Here is a 21,942-nt window from a genome sequence, read left to right on the forward strand (position 1 = left end):
GAACTACCTCACATTGCAAAGACAGTACTCATGTGTTTTAAAAGTTTCACTGCATACACATAAAATCCTTACTAAATGTGACATATTCTGATTTTTATTTTACTGTAATGTATGCTTATTCCTTTTTTTTTTTTTTTTTTTTTTTTTTTTGAGATGGAGTCTCGCACCAGGCTGGAGTGCAGTGGTACGATCTTGGCTGACTGCAACCTCTGCCTCCTGGGTTCAAGTGATTTTCCTGCCTCAGCTACCCAAGTAGCTGGGACTACAGGTGTGCGCCACCATGCCCAGCTAATTTTTGTATTTTTAGTAGGGATGGGGCTTCACCATGTTGGCCAGGATGGTCTTGATCTGTTGACCTCATGATCCACCTGCCTCAGCCTCCCAAAGTGCTGGGATTACAGGCATGAGCCACTGTGCCTGGCTGCTTATTCCATTTTTTAAAAGTCTTGGGTACCAGCCACCACCCTAAAATCCTTAACCCACAAACTGGTTCCAAAGGCCACTTTGAATATGACTGGTCTAAATAAACTTTAAAGTATGGAATTCGTAATGAATGTTTTTTAGGATATTTCCTCTGGCCTCCAGAGACCGCTGACGACCCTTTGAAAGGAAAACAGACCAACCTCCACAAAAAAATGACTGGAGGAAAGAGTGAGCATGCAAAGTACCACGGTAAGCCATAGACTGCAATAATCACAGTTCATCCAACAATGCGAGGTTTCTCTTAATTAAAATGCAATTTTATTTTACTTTTTATTTATTTATTTTTTTGAGACGGAGTCTCCCCTCTGTTGCCCAGGCTGGAGTGCAGTGGCATGATCTCAGATTACTGCAACCTCTGCCTCTCGAGTTCAAGCAATTCTCTCGCCTCAGCTTCCCAGGTAGCTGGGACCACAGGTGTGCACCACCATGCCCAGCTAATTTTTGTATTTTTAGCAGAGACCGGGTTTTGCCATGTTGACCAGGTTGGTCTTGAACTCCCAACCTCAAGTGATCCATCTGCCTTGGCCTCCCAGAGTGCTGGGATTACAGGTGTGAGCCACCGTGCCCAGCCTAAAAGGTAATTTTAAATAACTGGTCATACTCTCAGATAATTAACACAACCTCTAATTACCTTTAATTATATACTACATACATGCTAACATACAAAATTCAGGGAAGACTTGCATGATTTTTACCCTTAGAAAGAGTGAATTTGACAAGGGCAGAAAGACTTCATATTTTTCCTTTATTTTCCCGACCCCATGCGAAGTCCAGATCAGTGGCCGAGAGGAACAAACCGAAACGATCCATCCTCATTTCATATTCACAAAGTCCCATTCACCAAGAGTCTTTTTAAAAGATACCACAAACTTCAAATCCAAACTTAGCACTGGTTAGTAACTGTCACTACAGCTTCAACTTTCAAATGGGCTCATAAAATAAGGATTCTGTCATCAGTACACTATTTGCTTCTTTGAGGTCCTTGGTGTTACCAGATACTGAGGGGGTATGCCCACAAGGTTAACACAGATGTGCTACCTTTTACAAGATTTTGTTTTTGCACAGTCAAGCTTCAAATTTCTTTCAGAGGTTTTTGAATTGCCAAGGAAAGGCTCTATTTCCTACATCTGTGGTATGTCATTAAGTTGCCCCCTAATGTGAAATTTTTTTTATTCCTAAAATGCTCAAGGTGAGCAGTTGGAATATTTGTGCCTTTAGCAGATAGGACAGCAAAATCATCATTTAAAAAAAATATATGGATACAGTAGTTCAGTGGCGTGAGCCTGCAGTCCAAGCTATTCAGGAGGCTGAGGCAGGAAGATCCCTCAAGCCCAGGAGTTCAGGGCTGCAGTAAGCTATGATCGCACCTAAGAACAGCCCCTGTAATCCTGCCTGGGCAACACAGCCAGATCCCATTTCTTTAAAAAAAAAAAAATAGATAAAACCATTTGTTATTTGGTTTTGTATTTTTGATTGTTCACTGTGCAAAATATGGTTATTTGATAATTGCTGCAAATATTGTCTTTACTACTAAATATGCCTTCATGTACATTTCAACAAGTGGCTTCTGCTTGAAAACGAACTCTATTGAGCATATTTCTCTGGAAATCAATATTTAAGAAATTTTTTTTCTTTGAAACTAACATTCAAGAGAGACAGCTCTTGTTTACAGAGTAACTTAGTTTAGCATTATGGCTAACAATGTTTAAAAACAGCTAACTTAAAATGCAAACATTTAAATTCTGACGTTTAACTGTTGAGAGGCCATGTCAGTCTATGGAAATACACACAGCATAAAAAACAGTAATTTTTCCCCAGTTCTGTCCCTTGTAAGAGTATTTCAAGCAACCATTCTCTTAGATTTAAAAATAAGAACTTAGGAGGTTTTAAGACAGTTAAAAATTTTAAATGCCTGGATGAACCTTGAAAACATTTTGCTAAGTGAAAGAATCCAGTCACAAAAGGATGTGGGATTCCATTTCTATGAAACATCCAGACTAAGTAAATCTACACAAACAGAACACATATTCATTGTTATCAGGGGATGGGTGGAGGGAGAACGCAGTGTAAGTGCTAATAGTTACTAAGGTTTTTTTCTTAGGCGATGAAATATTCTAAAACTGAACTAGATGGTTGCAACTCTGAACACATTAAGAACTACTGAAAAGTAAGTACACATTAAATGGGTGAATTGTATCGTATGGGAATTATATCTCAATAATTCTGTTAACAAAAAATTAACATGCCTGATAACATTCACAACAGCATACAAGGAAATCAAGTTAATCTCACATAACTTCCATACAATGTTAAAACACGTAATTCCTGACATCCTGGGCTCCTTGTTTCAGAACACTTCTCAAATCAACCAATAATTGCCCTTCCTAACACCCATCATCATCATCACCATTCATGTATGCCTGCCCCTCTAGAATATCAACTCTGTGAGGACAGAGACCATGTCCTTCTTACATGATGCTATAATCTCAGCACCTAGCCCACACCCACCAATAAATACCTGCAGTAAGAATTAATATATGTATGTATGTACATATATCTGTATGTATGAATGAATGAATGAAATTACTAGATTGGAGTAACTGAATCAATAAAGTACTTGTATTCTACTTGTCCCCTTAAATCTGTTTGCCAATTCTCCCCAGGCTCCTGGCCACCCAGGTAGAGACCATTTCCCAGCAGCCCTCAAAGCTTGCTGGGCCTTATGACCATAATCCGGTAAGTGACAATGAGTGGGATGTATACAACATTTAACTCTTTTGATTACAAGAAAATTGCTTGCTTTGGACATCTCCACAGTGCGGCAACAACATAGCTTCAACCCTATGATAAGGACAAAGCCCGAAGGGAGGAGAGCACAGACAGAAAGAATCTGCCCAGACAAGCTACATTGGTCAGGTTGTTTCATGAGAGAAGTAGGCTTCTATTTTATTTAAGCCATTTTACACTGGATCTCTTTGTTACACCAGCCTCATCTTTACCCTGACTGTTACAACCCAGGCATGAGTATACTGTATGTATGTGCAGGGAGCAGGGGCAGTCAGGGAGCATTTCAATGCTTAACTGAATTGACTGATCACATTCCAGCCAATACGGTCATCTGGTAACTCAATGACGACTGCTTACAGTGTCTTCATAACATCTTCCTTAATTAACAGTCACATAATTCAAATGCTAACTACTAGAAAAGGTAGTTTTGAATGGGTTTAGCTCAGAATTGCTGTTGTCTTTAGGTAAGTATTCAAATCACTCACATATATACTTTTAAAGGAACTTATACTTCAAATAAATGAAGAGCATTTTAGCTTTATTTTTCACCAAGAAATAATTTATAATAGGTAAGACACGATGAATGTTATCTATAAGGATGCATTTATATTCCTTCATCTAACATAAAACAGCTCAAATTAGGGATGCGGGGGGAAATTGCAATGATTATACTTCCCTTTGATTGTTTTTTAATTTTCTCTCAAATAACTTGACTTTAAAAAGAAACTGGACCAACACATAAAATGTGAAGCTTGGAGATACCTAATGTTTAAAAATAACCATTTTAATTGTAATCTATGCGGTCTTGATGATTATCTTCAACTCTCAATGCCATTCAGAATTGAATATAAGATGACGAATTTTACAAATTGGATTTGAATTTTAAGCAAATGCATGAGGGTAAATTGTCAATGGTGAAGGGAGGCAGGGAAAAATGCCACATAAACCTTTATTAGATCACCAAACCAAGGCAACCATAATAGAATGACATCTGTATAATTGTGACCAGTGCGTCTCTCTTTAGTTTCCATCTTGACATTCTGGATGACCTTAGGTAAACTATTTATCATCAACGGGACCATTTTTCCAGTCTGTAAAGTGGGAATTATAAGAATTGCCAGCTACCTCTTAGGAATGCCAGCAACCAGACCCATTTTGTAAAGCACTCAGATCTAGTTGGAAGAAAATTGTTATATCACTACCGAGTATGATGACTGTTATTTATGACTCTTCAGACCTTAGAATCTAAATTTTCAAAATCGCTTCATCTGGTTTTCTGAATTTGTCTGGCTACTTTTATGTATATAATCAGTTATTTCCATAGTACCTTTGTAGGCATATTTCTGTGCATCTATACTGACTGTTAATAATTCCCCGGTTTCAAATTTGGGGCATGTTATTTACTGAGAAGCTCCTGGCATCTGAAGTCTACATGCTTCTTGCAGTGTGAAAGATGATGCTGATTTTTTTGTCCATTGCTGGATGGCAAGGTCTTCTCATTTAAGGCTTACTCATCAGGAAGAAATGCTAACCACTATACTCACTTGAAACATCTTTTTAAATTGTGTATTTCCCTTTTATTTCTTCGTAGATAAGAGATCAAGATATATACAAATTAGTCTTTGAAAGATCTTTTACCTTGTTCAAAAGTAAAAATTATGTATACTACTTGAGTCTATATACCCTAACTTATTTCTCCCCAAAATTTGAAATTAGCATCAAAACACAGATGGAATGGATACTGTAAAAGAAAAAGTGTTAAGTAATGAAATGTTCACTTGGAATAGGAATACTGAAGATGATGTATGATATACTTTGGAAATCCATCCCCTCCAAATCTCATCTTGAAATCTGATCCCCAATTGTGAGAGGACCGGCCAATAGAAGGTGTTTGGGTCATGGGGGCAGATCTCTCATGAATGGCTCAGAGTCTTCCCCAAAGTAATGACTGAGTTCTTGCTCTATTAGTTCATGAGAAATCTGGTTGTTAAAAAGAGCCTGGCTCCCCTTCCCTCCAAGCTTCCTTTTTCTCTTGTCATGTGACACGCCTCTTCCAAACTTCCCCTTCTGCCATGACTGGAAGCTTCCTGAGGTCGTTACTAGAAGCAGATGCTGCCCCATGTTTCTTGTACAGTCTGCAGAATTATGAACCAAATAAATTTTTTTCTTTATAAATTACCCAGCCTCAGGTATTCCTTTCTAGCAACACCGAACAGACAAAGACAATGTATACAGAACAAAGACAAAGACAACAAAAAAAGCTGAAAGTAGAGAACAACTATAGAGACTGAGCACATAAAATACTTTTATGATCAAGAAATTTTACAAGGAAGGGCCTTATTTGCACGATATTAAATAATATAATAGATCATGCACTTGATAGTGATTATGAAGAAAACTTTTTTTTTTTGGTAATATGGACTATCTTTCTCAGGCAATGCCAATCACAAATTTCTAGAAACATTTCTTTCCAAATTTTCCCTTGACCTATGGTATTTTGAACTTTCAATAATATTACAGAATTTAGGGGGGGTGGGGACTGTATTTCCATTTTCAGGTAATAGGTGAAAGAATGGATATTATAAAGACATTGAGTCAGAAGAAAAATAATTCATGCTTACAGGTGATTACAAAAAATACAAAATCAATACAAACAACAAATGAAAACCCATCAGTGAAGGTTGTATTTGGAGCTGTATGGATAAGCCAACTCTCAGGCTAAATTTTCATCTTTTCTACCACTTTTTCAGCTTTGTTTAATCTTTTTTTTTTTTTTTTTTTTTTTGGGAGACAGAGTCTCTTTCTGTCTCCCAGGCTGGAGTGCAGTGGTGCAATCTTGGTTCACTGCAAGCTCCACCTCCTGGGTTCAAGCGATTCTCCTGCCTCAGCCTCCTGAGTAGCTGGGATTACAGGAGCCCACCACCACGTCCAGCTAATTTTTGTATTTTTAGTAGAGATGGGGTTTCACCATGTTTTGCCACGCTGGTCTTGAACTCCTGACCTTAGGTGATCCACCCACCTCAGCCTCCCAAAGTGCAGGGATTACAGGCATGAGCCACCATGCCTGGCCTGTTTAATCATAATTTTCAGCTTTGCCAGAAACCTCTGCTGACAGTAGGAGATGAGTTAAACACGTGGCACCTCTTTGCATGAGGAGCATCTTGGATTGAGATCACTCTGTGAGATTACAGAGACCAGGAGACAGCAAATTACCGCCTTGCTGAGTAACTGCAACAGAGGCTGAATACCCCTACAAATAGAAAATATTTACTATGTGGCCCTTGACAGAAAAAGTTTGCAGACCCCTGATATAGATTAATGCCTTCCTTTTAAAGATTAGAAAGTTCAGACCAGGTGTGGTGGCTCATGCCTGTAATTCCAACACTTTGGGAGGCTAAGGTGGGCGGATCACGAGGTCAGGAGTTTGAGACCAGCCTGACCAACATGGTGAAACCCCGTCTCTACTAAAAACACAAAAATTAGCTGGTTGTGATGGCGAGTGCCTGTAATTCCAGCTACTTGAGAGGGTAGGGCAGGAGAATCACTTGAAACTGAGAGGCAGAGGTTACAGTGAGCCAAGATCCTGCCACTGCACTCCAGCCTGGGCAACAGAGCGAGACTCCGTCTCAAAAAAAACAAAAGAAAAAGAAAAGAAAAAGAAAATTGAGCCCCAGCAAAGGGAAGTGTTTTGTTGTGACCTGATAATCCCAATTACTGGTTGGGAATCAATTCCTTCCATGCCGAAACATCTGAAACATATGTTTGTCCTCTTTGAAATACAATTAGGTAGATCCTGCAAAGGTTTCATTTAAACAATATAGAAGGTGAAATGATGGAAGTCTGATTTTTCTGGCCCAAATTAAATGTGCCAGAATGCAACTACAAAAACAAATCCATACCCTTTATATATATGCATTCTAGAACTCCCCCAAGCTCCAGGTGAGATTTATCAAAATCTGATCAAAGATTCTTCACATTATGAAAGTTCCACAAAAAAACTCTGTTCAACTCAACAAGAAGTCTGTATCTGGCAAATACATAAACTTCAGTAAAATCTCAGCAAAGGCTTTGTTCAACCATGCGGGCAGGTACCCTGTTTTTAAACAGACACAAATCTACTAAATCAAATGGAACTATTAAAGGCCAAAATTCCAAATGAAACGAAGATGCTACTGCTTGAGAAATATCAGATGTTAAAATGACCGGAAGAATTATCTTGTGTAAGATGATCACCACGTTTATCAGAGAGGTACTTCTGAAATCAAGTAAATATGTAGCATCCACAACCATTTTAACTGGAGTACTTTTTCATTCCCCCTCCCAAAAGTGAATTTGAAAACATTAAATTTGGCTTTAATTCATTAAGCTACATTAGTCTCTCTGAAAACTTCTAATTTTAAAATCAAGTACTCATTTGATTTTCAAGCAAGGTCAAGAGAACAAGGCAGCCTAGTGCTGACATTACAGGGATGTGCCTCACACTGCTCAGCAGTTACACCAATGTGGCGTGTTGCTATGGTGCCTGACTGTTAATTTCTGAAAGAAGGTGATTATAAAGCCGCCAGATGAACATCAATCGGATGACACCACTTCAACACACAATACTGACATGCGTTACTCTTGTTTGCAGCAAGTTAATTTTATGAATCACCACTTTTGTGATGTGAATATTCCTTTCTAACTTTAAACCTACCAAGTCAACAAGCAAAACATAATTTAAAAAATAAAAATAAGTTCAGCTTCAACAAAAAGAGAAGAGTTTGATAATATTTGGGGGGGAAATGTGAATCTGTAGACCATTTCTTAAGGGCAACCGTTTTTCTTAGGACTTCCAAAAATACACCACATATGTACTCACACGCAAATAAATACATGTTTATTTGACAAATACAGACCAAAAAACAACTGAATTAAAATGCCTGGAAGGCAAAAGACACAGCCCTGGATATAACTTCACTAATCACATTTGCATTTACCTTTTTTGGCTTCTGTAAAGCAATCTTCAGTTATAGTCACCTCAAAAGGTCACGTCTTACCCTGAAAACAAAAGAGAACATCAAAATCTGAATGTCAAGAGAAGTAGCAACCACCTCTGCCAAGGACAGACACAAGCGAAACAACAAAAGAACTCAATTCTATTTAATGGCAAATGACTTTCAGGGTTAATAAAAACAAGTCCCAAGAATGTCTGCTTATCTGGACCATATGCCTTTGAGCTCTTCAAGACAACAAAATCGACTTGGGGGGAAAAAGTCAAGGTGAAACATTTCAAATGTTGTGTATCAACTTTTTCTCATCTTGTTGTCTATCAATTTATTTTCACGTAGAATAATATGTGACTCGTAGGCCTTTGTTTTTGGAAACCGGACTGCCACTTGAACGTGTCTCTGTTTGGTTAACATCCACAACATCCCTTATTTCATTAAAGCAGAGACTTATTTTTTTCCCTTTTGGAAGAGAGTTAGGTCTTGTAGACAACATGCTTTCTGCCACTTTGGACCTTTCAAAATGAATGAAAGCAGCACCATTTTCAGTTTGGGGAGGGGCAGGGAGTTAATTGCTAGTGAAAGCTGTTCACAGAATGTTTTTCTCCTAGCATGTATCTACGGGAGCTACTAAGTTAAATAAAAAAGGTTCATGTCACATGAAACAAACAATTGAAATCAAGCTTCCTAAAACACAAAGAAACCATGGAACACATTTTACCCCACATCTACTCCTGCATCTGCATACTCCCGTATGCAAAACAGTGTTTAATCCTTTAAGAAACATTACAAGCTGCCTCTTTCTGCCCATGTAACTGGGATCAACATATGGCACAAGTGAAAAGAAAAACATTTGTTTATTAATTTAGATCAAGTTACTAAGAGGGTACAGGATTCATTCCATATCCATTGACCAAATGCTCATATAATTTTTAAGGTGGCGAAATCATATCATCATTTTACTAAAATGTTCATATCTTTTTGTTCACTCTTCAGAATAATATGTAATGAAGTGGTTTAATTTTATAGGAAGATATCCCTGCTTATCCCTCCGCTGTCGGCCCTGAATGTGGAAAGGCAAACATCATTGAGAAGAGTAAAATCTTATTTCACGAGGGCTAAAAATTTGAAAGTGGCACTTTGGTGTGTACTATCTTTGAGGAATTGATCCAAGGCCAATTTATGACATTTCCACAAGCAAGTGTATGCAGATTCTTGCCATTAAGATTGGAAAAAGATGCAGGCTCTGAGTGAAATCATAATTTTCATGTTTACTGTAAGAGGAAATTGGAGGTTTTCACCATAAATGTTCACCATTTGGGTGGGGAAAAACCCTAGCTCTGGGACTTAAAATTACTATTTTGCAGCCTGACCAAAACCTTTTTGTTTTTACACAAAACAATTCAAATTGAAAATGAAAATCGTGTGCTTTACTGCTGATGTATGTCCCCAAGATTGGTTTCTCCAGTGGTGAGAAGTCTATTTCAGGGCAAGCGATGATAAGAAAGAAAAACAGAGCAAAGATGGTCAAGTCCTCAAGGTAGAGCTAAGATCTGCAGAGACCTACTCTACACAAATCAGAGCTCCGTACATACAAAGCACACACGGAAATTTCTACATCTACCACTCATCGAATCTTAAATGTAAAGCAAGTGAACTTTGGCAGATCCTACTCAATTCAAAGCAAGAATGCCTTTTTCTCTCTCCTTTTTACTTGAGATGTTCTCCAGTACATGCACTGTAAACTAATTTATATGTTTATCTATTGAGCTGTGTCTATTTTTGCATGTTTGGCAGTCAGACCTATAGTATTAGACTTTGCAATGCAGATGAGATTTGCTATCATATAGGCCTGGCAAACAACTGGACCTCATTAAAATTTAATTTTTTAAAAAAACTGCTGAAAATGCCTACTTGGAATAAAGTTATCTCCAGTGCTGCATTTGAACTTGCAGAACATTTTCAGGTAAACACCAGACCTGTTTTTCTACTCACCTATCCACACAGTATAGTGTGTAAGTGAACACAGAACAAAAATAGAAGCTGCTTCAGCCTCAGATTTTACAAGTATCATTTTTTTCCCCTAGGGATACTGGGGGAAGAATTACAACAAAATCATACAACTGACCCTCCAATTTATAAATACTAAAACAATACAAAACTGACTACATTTAATTTTCACTTACACATAAAAAATTGGCAGTAGGATATAATCTCTATCTTTCTCTATTTTGAAGTTCCATAAATTTTGGTGCACATGCACGATTGGCCACTCATTAATTTATTTCTGTTGATTTTCATTTTTAGAAAAGGTATACATTAACAAAGTAATCTAAAAGACATTTTTCTAGTTTTGCTGAGAAAAGATTAATAGTTCAACAGCTGTTTGCCATCATGCTAAATTAAATGAAATGTGTCAATATAATAGACAAGAAAATTAGGGGGTAGTACTGGGGCCCGAGTCTGCCTCATTACTAGCTTAGAAGAATTGGAAACCAACAACTAGCAGAAAAATATGCGTTTCATTTTTTCCAAAGCATAAAACTTCCCTTTCCAATACTATATTTGCTATTTTCTTTAAATCACTTTTACTTATCAAATAGATCAACTATTTACCTGTATGCTTACCGGCAGCACAAGCACCAAAACTAAAATTAAATGATTATGCAAAGCTTTTAGGTTAAAAAAAAAAAAAAAAAGAAATACATTCCCCTCCAGCCCACTTGTCTTCTTTTAAAAAATGCTGTCTCCATACGAATTGCGTTTTTTTTTTTTCTTTTTCTCTTTCTTTTTTAAGTTTCCTACTGGTTTTAGGTTTTAAAAGTGAGCCAAGGATACGGTAAACAGAAATTACTTATTTTCCTTTATGTCATTCTCTGCAACAGTTAAGATTCTGTGAACACTAGAATTGTTCCGTGGCCTCTTCACTATTGATTGCAACAGTGTCATCTACCTGAAGCTACACAGTGACCACAAAAACCATGTCCAGGACACAAATTTCTACTGCGAACTCTAGGGTCAGACACTAAATATACATTCCTCTTTCTCTGCCTCCCCAACCACCCCTCCTCCCGAATTAGGGCTGTTATTCTAAAGAACCCTCACATTATTATAGTGTTTCAATATCATACTTTCTATGGGTATATTTTGCCCTTAATTTAATCTGTGTGACATATAATACACAGTGTCCACTAGTATGTCCTGCTTGGAACTGAGTTGCAGGTAAATGTGGAGGTGCAATCTCATTTCACAAAACTGAAAATGAACAATATCGGCTCGTTTTTTCCCGTTTATAGTATTTTCCCCTTCCCTTTCTTGACAGCTAAAATAAATTATCTGCATTAAGATTTCTCCATTATACTGAATTTTATATAACTGTGCAAAAGCAACTCTGAAGTATGCCCAACATAGTTCATCTCAACCTTCAGCCTACCCAATACTGGCTGAGAACCTTTTGTGTGCCAGTCTTATTAAAGATGCAAAGATGAGCAAAGTGAACCCCTGGGTGGTGATTAGGCGGGCAGTTCAGTAGGTCTATGGCTAGAGGACACTTTCTTATTAGGAAACTGAGGAAGGAACATGGTTCAAACTTCCCACACCCTCAAATCCTCCAATCAAACGGCTTGTACTCATTGGCAAAAACTGGTCCAAATAAGCCAATTTCCAAGAATTCGCTGCCTCTTTAAATAGGGAATCTTATCTCCTGTGGGCTTTAATATCTTGTTTTTCAATGACTTCTTAGAAAGTACAAGGACATCGACATATATTTGACTATTGAAAAATATAAGACAAGGGTCACTTTATCTTCCGTATTTAAGAAAATCTACTCCAAAATCAATCTCAAAGTTTGTTCTATGCCCTTAAGACTTCAAATACTGAGTAAGATTTGCAAAAAAAAAAAAAAAAAAAAAAAAAAGAAAAAAAGTGGGGAAGGTGGGGAATGAAGAAAGAATAGAAGGAAGAAAATAAAAAGGGGAGAAAGGAAAAAATAGAGAAAAACAGGGGAAAAAGAAAGGAAAAGAATAAAGGAAGGAAACAGGAAAGAAAAGGAAGGAAGAAGCTGCTGTGCAGTCGGGGTCTCTGAGACCGGAGGCAAAGTTGGACGCTACCCAGGCTTGCAGCTTCACAAACACTACACTTCTTTTACTTGTCTCTATCAAAGAAATGTGTGACTTTGAATCCATCATTCTCCAAATCTCCCTCCTATCCCTGCAAGTAACATTTTACTTCCTTTCTCCTCATCCTCTGGGGCCCTCATCAGATCACAGTACCTAACTTTGGAGTCCATTCTAGTAGAGCAAAAACCTAAAATGTTACACATGAAGCCACGTGGTGCAGTAAACCCCAGTCGATGCTTGCCCATGAAATTACTTCAGACTGGCAGCCCCCCCACTAACTCCACATCGGCCCATCTCATTTGGAAAAATGACTCTCTCCTACCTTACAGAAAAGGAAAACCCTGGCCGTGGTCATGTGAAAATATTTTATAGGTATCCTTTAACAGCCTTTAAATGTTGAAGCCTAAAAACAATATTTGCTGTTTTCCCTTTGAAGCTCTAACAAAGCCTTTGTTTTAGATTCACCTTTAGTGTGCAATAAGAGTTAATAATCAAATCCATCCCAACCCCCACAAATGTTAAACAAAAAGATAAAAGAAATGCAAATAGCTATTGTCATGGAAAGTTAAAGTACCTGTCTGTATTTTTAAGTGAAAACTATTATCTCTATCAATCAAAATTTAAGAATACAATAGCGCTAATCACAGAAGGTGCTCTGACGGAGTTACTTTGCCTCAAAAAAAAGTATTTTTCCCCTTAAAAACCAAGTATAAAAGTCATATACTTACAATTAGATAGAGTATTTGTAATTTTGTTATTAAAAACCTTCAGCAGCCTCACTGTTAATAAATGCTTCTAAGTCTCTAGACTGATTTGCACCCAAGAAGACACAAGTCCCTACATATTTTAATAAGGTTGATGAAATTTTATTTAAATTCTCACAGTTTCCAACCTGCGGGGGAACAGCACACTCTTCTGTTGAAAAGAGTTACTCAAACAGAGGCAACAGTTAACTGGTCAGGAAAACTCCTTCTTTTAGAGCCTGGACATAATTCCCACACCCTGAAATATCTTCACACAGGACATATCTTCCTTGGATGGTTCACCCTTGTTAATTGTGGCAACTTATTTTTGAAATAACACTCTACCCTCATCAAGAAAGCAGAATACCCCCATCATACCCCAGAATTATCTAAGTGTACAGTACATGAATTTCTCTGAGTCTTTTTTTAAAAATTCACTTTAAAAAAAGACTGGATTAGCCCCTGAATATGGTGCTTTCTAAAGACAGTACAGGAACAAAAAATAGCAAGACCCCAGATAGTAAAACAAACAGCTCAAGATTAAAATTCCTAGAGCAAACAGTTAAGCCAGGATGCCATTATGCACACGGAGCCTGGATGATGTCTCCTCCACCGTGGGGCCAAGAGGCTGTCATTTTCCCCCCAGCAAGATCAGATTTCCTTCCCTCCCGACCGCCTCTCTGAGCATCATGGCCAACATCTCTAGTGTGCTATTAATATCAATGAAGAGACGATTCGATTTCCACAGAAGAAAACCTTTCCTATTCCGGCACAGACCTTCGGGGAGGACCCTGGCCCGGGTATAGACAATACAGCGGCAGAGTTTCTGTTTTCTTACAGTTCAGTCTTACACAGTGTTTGAAGGCTTTTTAGCAAACAATGGCAGCATTATCTGCAGGATAGTTACAAAACAGGATTTGTTAGGACAAAGAATAATAAAGCTGCTCTCTCTCTCTCTTTTCTTTTTAATTCCCTCTAGTCCTCACGAGCCTTTCTCTGCGAGTCCAAAATTCAGCCACATTTCCTAAGAGGCACCTGTACTTGTCTATTTCAATGCAGCCAGAAGCTGACAACGGCCCAGGAACCAGGACTGCTTTCAGGAGGCGCCCAGAAGGGCAGCAAAGTACCCTCTCAACATTAGTAAAATGAAACAAAAGTGTCAGCCTTGGCTTCACACACACTTACCCGTTCATGGTGAGGAGGCAAAGCTTTGGGGCGGGAGAGGCAATTTTCACACAACGGAAGAAAGTTGAGAGTTTGTAAGGGAGAAACTACAGGCGCTTGGAAGCCTGCTGGCTCTCAGGGCTCCCAGGCTGGCGGCAGTGTGAGGAAGGACTGAAGGTATGTGGGCTAAACACAACAAAAGCCACTGCCTTACTCTAGATTAAATATGCAGGAAGAGGCCCCTTTGCATAAACACAAACACTCAGCAAATGAATAACTGGCTCAATCAGACGCCCGCTGTGCCTTCTACCTGTCCTCGCTCTGACAGGAGACACTGCCTATTCCAGGGGACACCACTAAACAGGAGACAGTTAAATGTTATGTTGCTATAATAACAATTAAAATGAATTGTATTCATTAGTAATTAAGAACTCACTCATGGGGGGTGGCGGGGGGAGTGCTATTGTTGTATCTCCAGCTACTCCAAAAAGAACTTGTAGTATACCCATCCCTGGAGTTCTGCTCTGGGTTGCATTTCAATCTCTAACATTCAATGAGAGTTTTAAACAATCAGTTTGTTTAGTCACAATTGTCAGAGATATGCGTCTTGTTTCTCTGCTTTGTCACGTTGTAAATGGATACCTGTGACTCTGTACCTACAAAGATCTGTTTGATAATCTGTTTGATATATGTATATAAAGTGTACATATAAAAATATACACATATACATATATATGTGCATATATACTCACACATAATACATTCATGCATATCTAATTAAAGAGAATAAGCCAAAAAATGCTACTTAACTATACTCTCTAGTTCACTAATCATTTAAGGAAAATAATTCGAGTTTTCCAAAAATATATCCCAAATGCCTGCCTTTCAAATGTCACCAATCCATGACCACTCATTTAAAAACATTACCCCTATATTAGAAAGGATGCTTTTAACTGAGTGGCCTCAACCACTTATAATTTCAATTAAATAACATAATTACAGTCAACAATTTTCTCCATTTCGGCAGAAAATATGCCATACCTCAACATAATTTGTCCTTACAATCCAGGAATTTAAGCAAGAGGAGAAACATGCCAGTGTTAGGAATCCACCACTGCCTTTTCTCAGCTTATGGAATCAACTCACACTGACCTCTCATTCTACGTTCCAGCTACATGTTGGTCTTAGTAACTTAATTATTTTTTAATAACTTTTGCAGTATTAAATGATTTCGATTGAAACATAAATAAGATTATGTTCGTCTACTACTTACTAATGCCATACAGTACTCTGGGGCCAAATCCAGCAGGGTTATGCTATAGGATGCGTCTATATTATTACTGTATTTGGACTAAAAAGGATAGGTCACAGATCCTTCACAGCCTTCAAGAATGCTGTGATTATCCTAGCCAAGGGAAATAGGGCAGCTTTCTATTTGAAAAGCAATTTTAGTTTATTAACACAAAACTGTTTTCTGGCCAAATCGTTCTACTGTAAAAGGTGCAGATCATCACTGAAAAGTTTTAAAATATATTTACAAACACACCAACAAACACAAAACTCATTTCAAACATAAAATATATTTACAAACACACCAACAAACACAAAACTCATTTCAAACATATACTATGGCATAGCATGGAGAAAAGACCAACAAAATAAAAAGACACCCAAAGACCCAGAGAATAAAACACAGGTTCTCTAAGAGGGGTGACCACAGAAACTGAAGGTGCTGATTTTGTCCACTCTTTTTTGCCTTGAAATGACCTTCCAAATAAGGTGTTAGATAACCCACGTCCATAGACGATAGTGATCTAACCTTGCTGCAAATAAACCATAGAACAAAATTTAATCATTATATCACTGTGAGAAAGCCTCTGTCCATCCCCATGGAGCTTCTAATGACTGTTTTGGCAGTTTTGAGGGTAGTTATGCTTCCCAGCTCATCTATATCTCATACTGGTTGAGTAAGCTAATGGAAGTGATGTTAGTAGAATCCAATATTAATGCTCTGTATCATGCAAACCTGGACGCAACTGAATATATTATACAATTATAGGTAGCATCTAATTCCATAAGTATTAGATACTGTACCCTAAATTAATATTTTAATGAGGACGGTGAAATAAAGACGACAATCCAGGTAAGGGATCCATGCATTGTGGCCCGGCTAAGCTCCTTGCTGAAAGAGCGCCGGATTCGGGAGCAAACGGCACAGACACAGGGATTGTGACAAAAATCCGTATGCAAGCTTTAGATGCTGAGTGACACATACTGATGCACAGAGTCAAAGATGTCATCCTCACACAAGCGCCACTCGCTGTAAGCTTGAGAGAAAATGCAGGGGGAAAGATGGGGGGGCGTAGTTGCAGCGAGACCTCCAGAAAATAAACAGGGTGTACAGTTTCAAAGGCTGCAGACACAGACATTTCATTGTTCAAGCCAATTATCAGTGGAAAATAATAACAACAGATGGATTCAGAGTCACTGACTTTTCATATGCACTTCATCTCGGCGGAACAGATGATGAAACGCAAGAGCTATCTCAAAAAGGCAAAACATCTTTCAGTAAAAGAACTCTACAGTCCAGATGGGGACCTTCTAAGGCTGCTGATTATCTTCTTATAATGTTGTAAGATAGACTTACTAAAACATTTCAAGAACTGATCAGATATGATGCGTACAATGGCTTCATTATTGGAAGGAGTCGTCTCAGACTTGTGACTAAACCCGGCAGAGATTTCAATAAGGTTAGGACTGTAAGTTTCCTGTTTTCTCATCAGGGACTGCAGGTTCCAACTAAAACTGGAAATCTGTGCACAACAGGAGAATAAACCGTCGCCCAAGGATCCTATATATTTGCTCTTCTCTCATTTGAGCAAAGGAAAAAAAAATAAACTGGAACTGTAAAAAGGACATTAAATTATTCTGAAGCATTCTGCCAGTGTGTGTGTGGGGGTGAGGGGGGGATGGCTCCAAAGCAACTCTTTATTAAAAGCATTTGGTGATAAAATATCAGCCCTTACATGCGTTAGAACATCTTAAATATCCCTTGCCACTGGTGACTGCAAAATAGAATTTCCTTTTAGTAGGGAATAAATATAAATTTCAATGGTGGTGTAACAGCAATTCTAACAAATGTCAACCAAAACTCACCAACCTACTGTAACCCACTCTCACTCAATTTACCACCAAGTTAGGCTTGCTGATAAAACACAAGAGGTTAACCACAACCTGAGGGCTTGCTGTAAGTAATGGAAAAAGTTAAATCTCTAATCAGATAGGCCTCATCCCTACTGGAATAACAATGTATCTGTTCCATGTATCTGTCTACTCATCTATCCATCTCCATCCATCCATCCATCCATCCATCCATCCATCACCAACTGCACATTCATAATTTTGCAAAAATTCTTTCCCTGAATTGACATGAAACATGGTCGAAATCACTGCACTAAGAAAAAAGAAAAGCTGATTCTCTCAACTATTTACTAACATTCTTAACATTTAAAAAATATTTTTATGAACACACTGTTGACTTCACAAGTTTATAACATAATTTTTTTTTTTTTTTCTGAGCAAGGCTTTTCTTTCAAAGTACTCTGACAAAAGTAAATTCATAGCAGAACACACAGGCACGAAGAAAATATCGCCAAGGGCAAAATTCTGCAACTGCTTTAAGAAGCAAACAAGAACACAAAAGATGTGTAATACAACCATCTGGCTCTCCTCTTACTATATCAATGCCTCAACCTTATCCCCACCCCCTGAGCCAACCCACACCAATGCCACAAAACCAAATGGCTTCACTTATGTTTCCTGCACAGCAAATTTACACAATGCAGTTAGAATGCAAAAGTTGATTTTGACACATAAACTAGCATCTTTTGAATTTTCCCCACTTCAGTGATTTTGTTGTCGTTGTTATCTGTTCAGAGTGGGACTTCTTTGAAAAACCACCAAGAACCTCACCATGATAAAGATGTTCTCATATGGACGTGTCTGTTCAGCCCCAAGAGAAGTCTCCCTGAAAACCTTAATCTCTGCCATCTTGTGCTTTCTGTTATCATCAGACTTTAGATGTGGACATAAAAAAAAAAAAAAATCCTAGGCTTATTCCAATTAGAACTTTTACTTTTGGGGGCACTAAATGGTGGGTTGTTTCCCCCACTTATGATTTGAAATAACTGTGCTAATTTTTAATTACCATTCTTGCAAGTCAGCACGTTCACTGGAATTTTTCCTCATTCAGCTCAGTTTACAAACATTTACTGAGCAACTACTGTGGTATTAGAAACATGCTGGACAATGGACGATCAGAATCTATTATTTTCCCATGTGCTAGCAGGACTTGTCTGGTACATTAAACCAGCAACTCTACAGTTTATAAAAAAAATCTTCCACATGCAGGCAGGCTGAAGCATTTTATTTACTTATATACTTATTTTTGAAGTCAGATATAACAGACATTTGAAAGTTATAGCCTGTTTGTGGGGATCTAATTGCTTCCAAAAGGTGGGAATGAATACTTTTTATGGAAATCTCTGTCTGGGTGAAACCAATAAAGCATCATAAATGCTTCTCACCAAGGGGCAACAATGTAAAAAATAATATCTTAAAAAAAAATTTCTTCACAGGCAAACTCTACTGTTTGCTTTTGTGCAGGGGCATGCTAGAGGCAGACGCTCTGTATCAGGCAAGAGTTCTCAGTTAGAATTAAGGTCTGCCAGGTGGAGGGCCACATCTGCTTTACTTCTGTTTTCTCACTGTTGCTGGTCTTCCCCCATTCCTGCGTCCCTCTCCGTGTTCCCCGATGAGACTTTGACTGGTTTTTCAAGGGGCTAACTTTTGGTTCTCTTCCGGGCGTTTCTGCCCACAGAGTCCCCTGGTTTGGACAGCAGCAATCGCCTGTAGGACACACACAGCGAATCCAGCCACCGGATGAGGAATTCTGCTAATTGTTTAAGCCTGCACTAGTGTCTGGCCACCAGTTGGCAAACACAACTCATGGCTGCCTACCAGGCCTAGGTTAACACAGCTGGAGCCAGATGACAGGCTCTCAAAGATATTCTTCCCATGGCCACATCTGGCTCTTGGCGGTTCCTAGTGCAGCTGAACTGACTCTGTTTGGTTGTTCTGGGCAAAAGTTTAGGCAACAGATAAGTCATATTAATTTCAGTTTATGACAGAAGTATCAGAACATATACTCCATGAAGGCAGGGATTTTATCTGATTTGCACCCCCCCCACACTTTTTTTTTTTTTTTTTTTTTTTTGAGACATGGTCTTACTCTGTTGCCCAAGCTTGAGCGCAGGGCAGTGGCACGATCATGACTCACTGCAGCCTGGAACTAACTACTAGACTCAAGCGATTCTCCTACCTCAGCCTCCTGAGTAGCTGGGTCTAGAGGCATGTGCCACCATGTCTAGCTAATTTTTAAATTTTTTGTAGGGACAAGGTTTCACTATGTTGCCCAGGCTGGTGTTGAATTCCTGGGCTCAAGTGATCATCCTGCCTTCGCCTCCCAAAGCGCTGGGATTACAGGCATGAGCCACCGTGCAGGCCTCTTGCTTGCTGTATCCCAGTACAGAGCAGCGGCTACGCAGGGTAGGTGTTCAGTAAATACAGAATGAGTGAATAATGCTAACCAGTGTCTGAGTTGAACAAAAACATTCCTGTATCTTATTCCAGCTACTCTGTTCCCACTGTTGTACGTAAAATGGCTAGCACGCTGGTGCACACAGAGAAGCCTGTGAATGGTTCTACAGCTAGATTTTATTATGGACACACTCACACTCAAGAATGTACCCATGTACATTGTCAGTATAGCTGGAAAGACCTCCAACAATCCTTCCCCTCAAATTACCCAGTCTCCCAGAATTACCCATATCCCAACTTGGTTAGTCCTTCAACTGAGAAACTTGGCAGCTCTGCGCCCACAGGGCCTGAGAGTGATCTCAAAGTAGAAACTTACCTTTTGGCCACCACCAAAGTGCCAAATGATGAGGCAACTTTTCCTGGCACCTTTTCATCCTATTTCCTTTCCCATGCCTCTCTCTTCCTAAATTCCCTGATATCTGCAGATCCCAGCTCCCTTCTACATTCAACTTTGACCCAAGGATAGGCTTCCCCAAAGCTCACCACCTCTCTAGCTCCCATTAGAAACACATTTAGAAAAGCCTATGTAATTTAAAACCAGGCGGGCCCCCCCCACCCCTTGGCTCCTTAGCTAGAAAGAAGCCCAACTTATAGGCTGTTATGTTAATAATGACCATAAAGCTCCCCTGAGTCCACCAAGGGCTTGCTAAAGGTGAAGGGACACTTGATGGAAGCCTGGCAAGGCTGTACGCATATGCTGTTGCTTTCCGAAAAAGAAAGTTAACACTCCTAAAGCAAGAACGACTGAACAAGGCAGATGAGTTCAACAAGCTCAGCATATGGACTTCAGCGAAACAAAGCTAAATCAAAATTGAGCTAGAGGAAGCTGTTGCTGAACTCACCTCCTCTTCTATCATATAAGGCAGTAGGGTGGAGGTATAGATAATTATTTTAAGCTAAGTTTCTGAAAAGAGTTCTGTGTTCACTATGAAGAATTCAGGCTTCAAGCTCCCCTTGGAAGGAGTTGCTTACTTCAGTAAAGGTGGACCAGAAGGATCAACCCCTAAAATGCCTCTCCTTCCCTGCTTCTGCTATTTGAAATTACTTTAAAAATGAGAGAATAAGCTAGGCTCAGTGGCTCACACCTGTAATGCCAGCGATTCAGGAGGGGGAGGCAGGAGAATCGCTTGAGCCCAGGAATTCAAGGCTGCAGTGAGCTAGTATGGTGCTACCGCACACTAGCCTGGGCAATAAAGTGAGACACCGTTTAAAAATGGGGGAATTGGCCAGGCATGGTGGCTCAGGCCTGTAAACCCAGCACTTTGGGAGGCCAAGGCAGTTGATCACACTTGAGGTCAGGAGTTCGAGGCCAGCCTGGCCAACATGGTGAAACCTCATCTCTACCAAAAAATACAAAAAAATTTAGCTGGGCATGGTGGTGCTTGCCTGTAGTCCCAGGTACTCAGGAGGCTGAGGTGGAAGAATTGTTTGAACCAGGGAGGCAGAGGTTGCAGGGAGCTGAGATTGTGCCACTGCACTCCAGCCCAGGTGACAGAGTGAAACCTTGTCTCAAAAATAATAAAATAAAATAAAATAAGGGAATGTCTTTGTACAATTGCACAATCACAATGAAACTTTAAAATAATTCTTTAAAAAGCAGTAAAACAGGCTGCAAATGATTGATATCTACCTATTCATTGGCTGAAAACAGGCTATCAAGTAAAAACAAAAACAAGCAAGTTTTGAAAGTTAGGAAATAATTTTTTAAAAGGCAAGGCTGAGGTTGTACAGAACGAGTGTCTGTATTTCTTAATGCATCCTTGGGCTGCCTCACCTAAAACTAAGTATTACAGAATATAGTACTATACAGTATACTTTAGACTAGAATAGTTTAGAATTTACAAGCATGGATTCAAGTACCCAAGTTCAAAACTTAGCTCTGGTGCTTACTGACCTTGTGAGCTTAGGCAAGTTACTTAAGCTCTCTGTCCCTCAGTGTTCTCATCCATAAAATGGGCTTGCTTACAGTGCATTATTTGCTTTTGGAGAATAAATGCACTGACA

The 21,942-nt window shown here is 39.0% G+C and overlaps 1 protein-coding gene across 12 annotated transcripts in view; it reads right to left on the bottom strand.

Moving 5' to 3' along the window:
* Positions 1–21,942, bottom strand: part of FOXP1 (forkhead box P1) — a 631,073-nt gene that overhangs the window by 340,226 nt on the left and 268,905 nt on the right. For 11 of the 12 annotated variants that reach the window (XM_050781345.1, XM_050781346.1, XM_050781342.1 and 8 more), the window contains one exon: positions 8,247–8,307. The gene's annotated coding sequence lies outside the window, so the exon portion shown is untranslated. Of the gene's footprint in view, positions 1–8,246; positions 8,308–14,301; positions 20,478–21,942 lie in introns of those variants that run through there. The other variant, XM_050781333.1, reaches the window with a different exon arrangement.

Source organism: Macaca thibetana, chromosome 2, assembly GCF_024542745.1.
Source record: "Macaca thibetana thibetana isolate TM-01 chromosome 2, ASM2454274v1, whole genome shotgun sequence".
Taxonomy (NCBI): Eukaryota; Metazoa; Chordata; class Mammalia; order Primates; family Cercopithecidae; genus Macaca; species Macaca thibetana.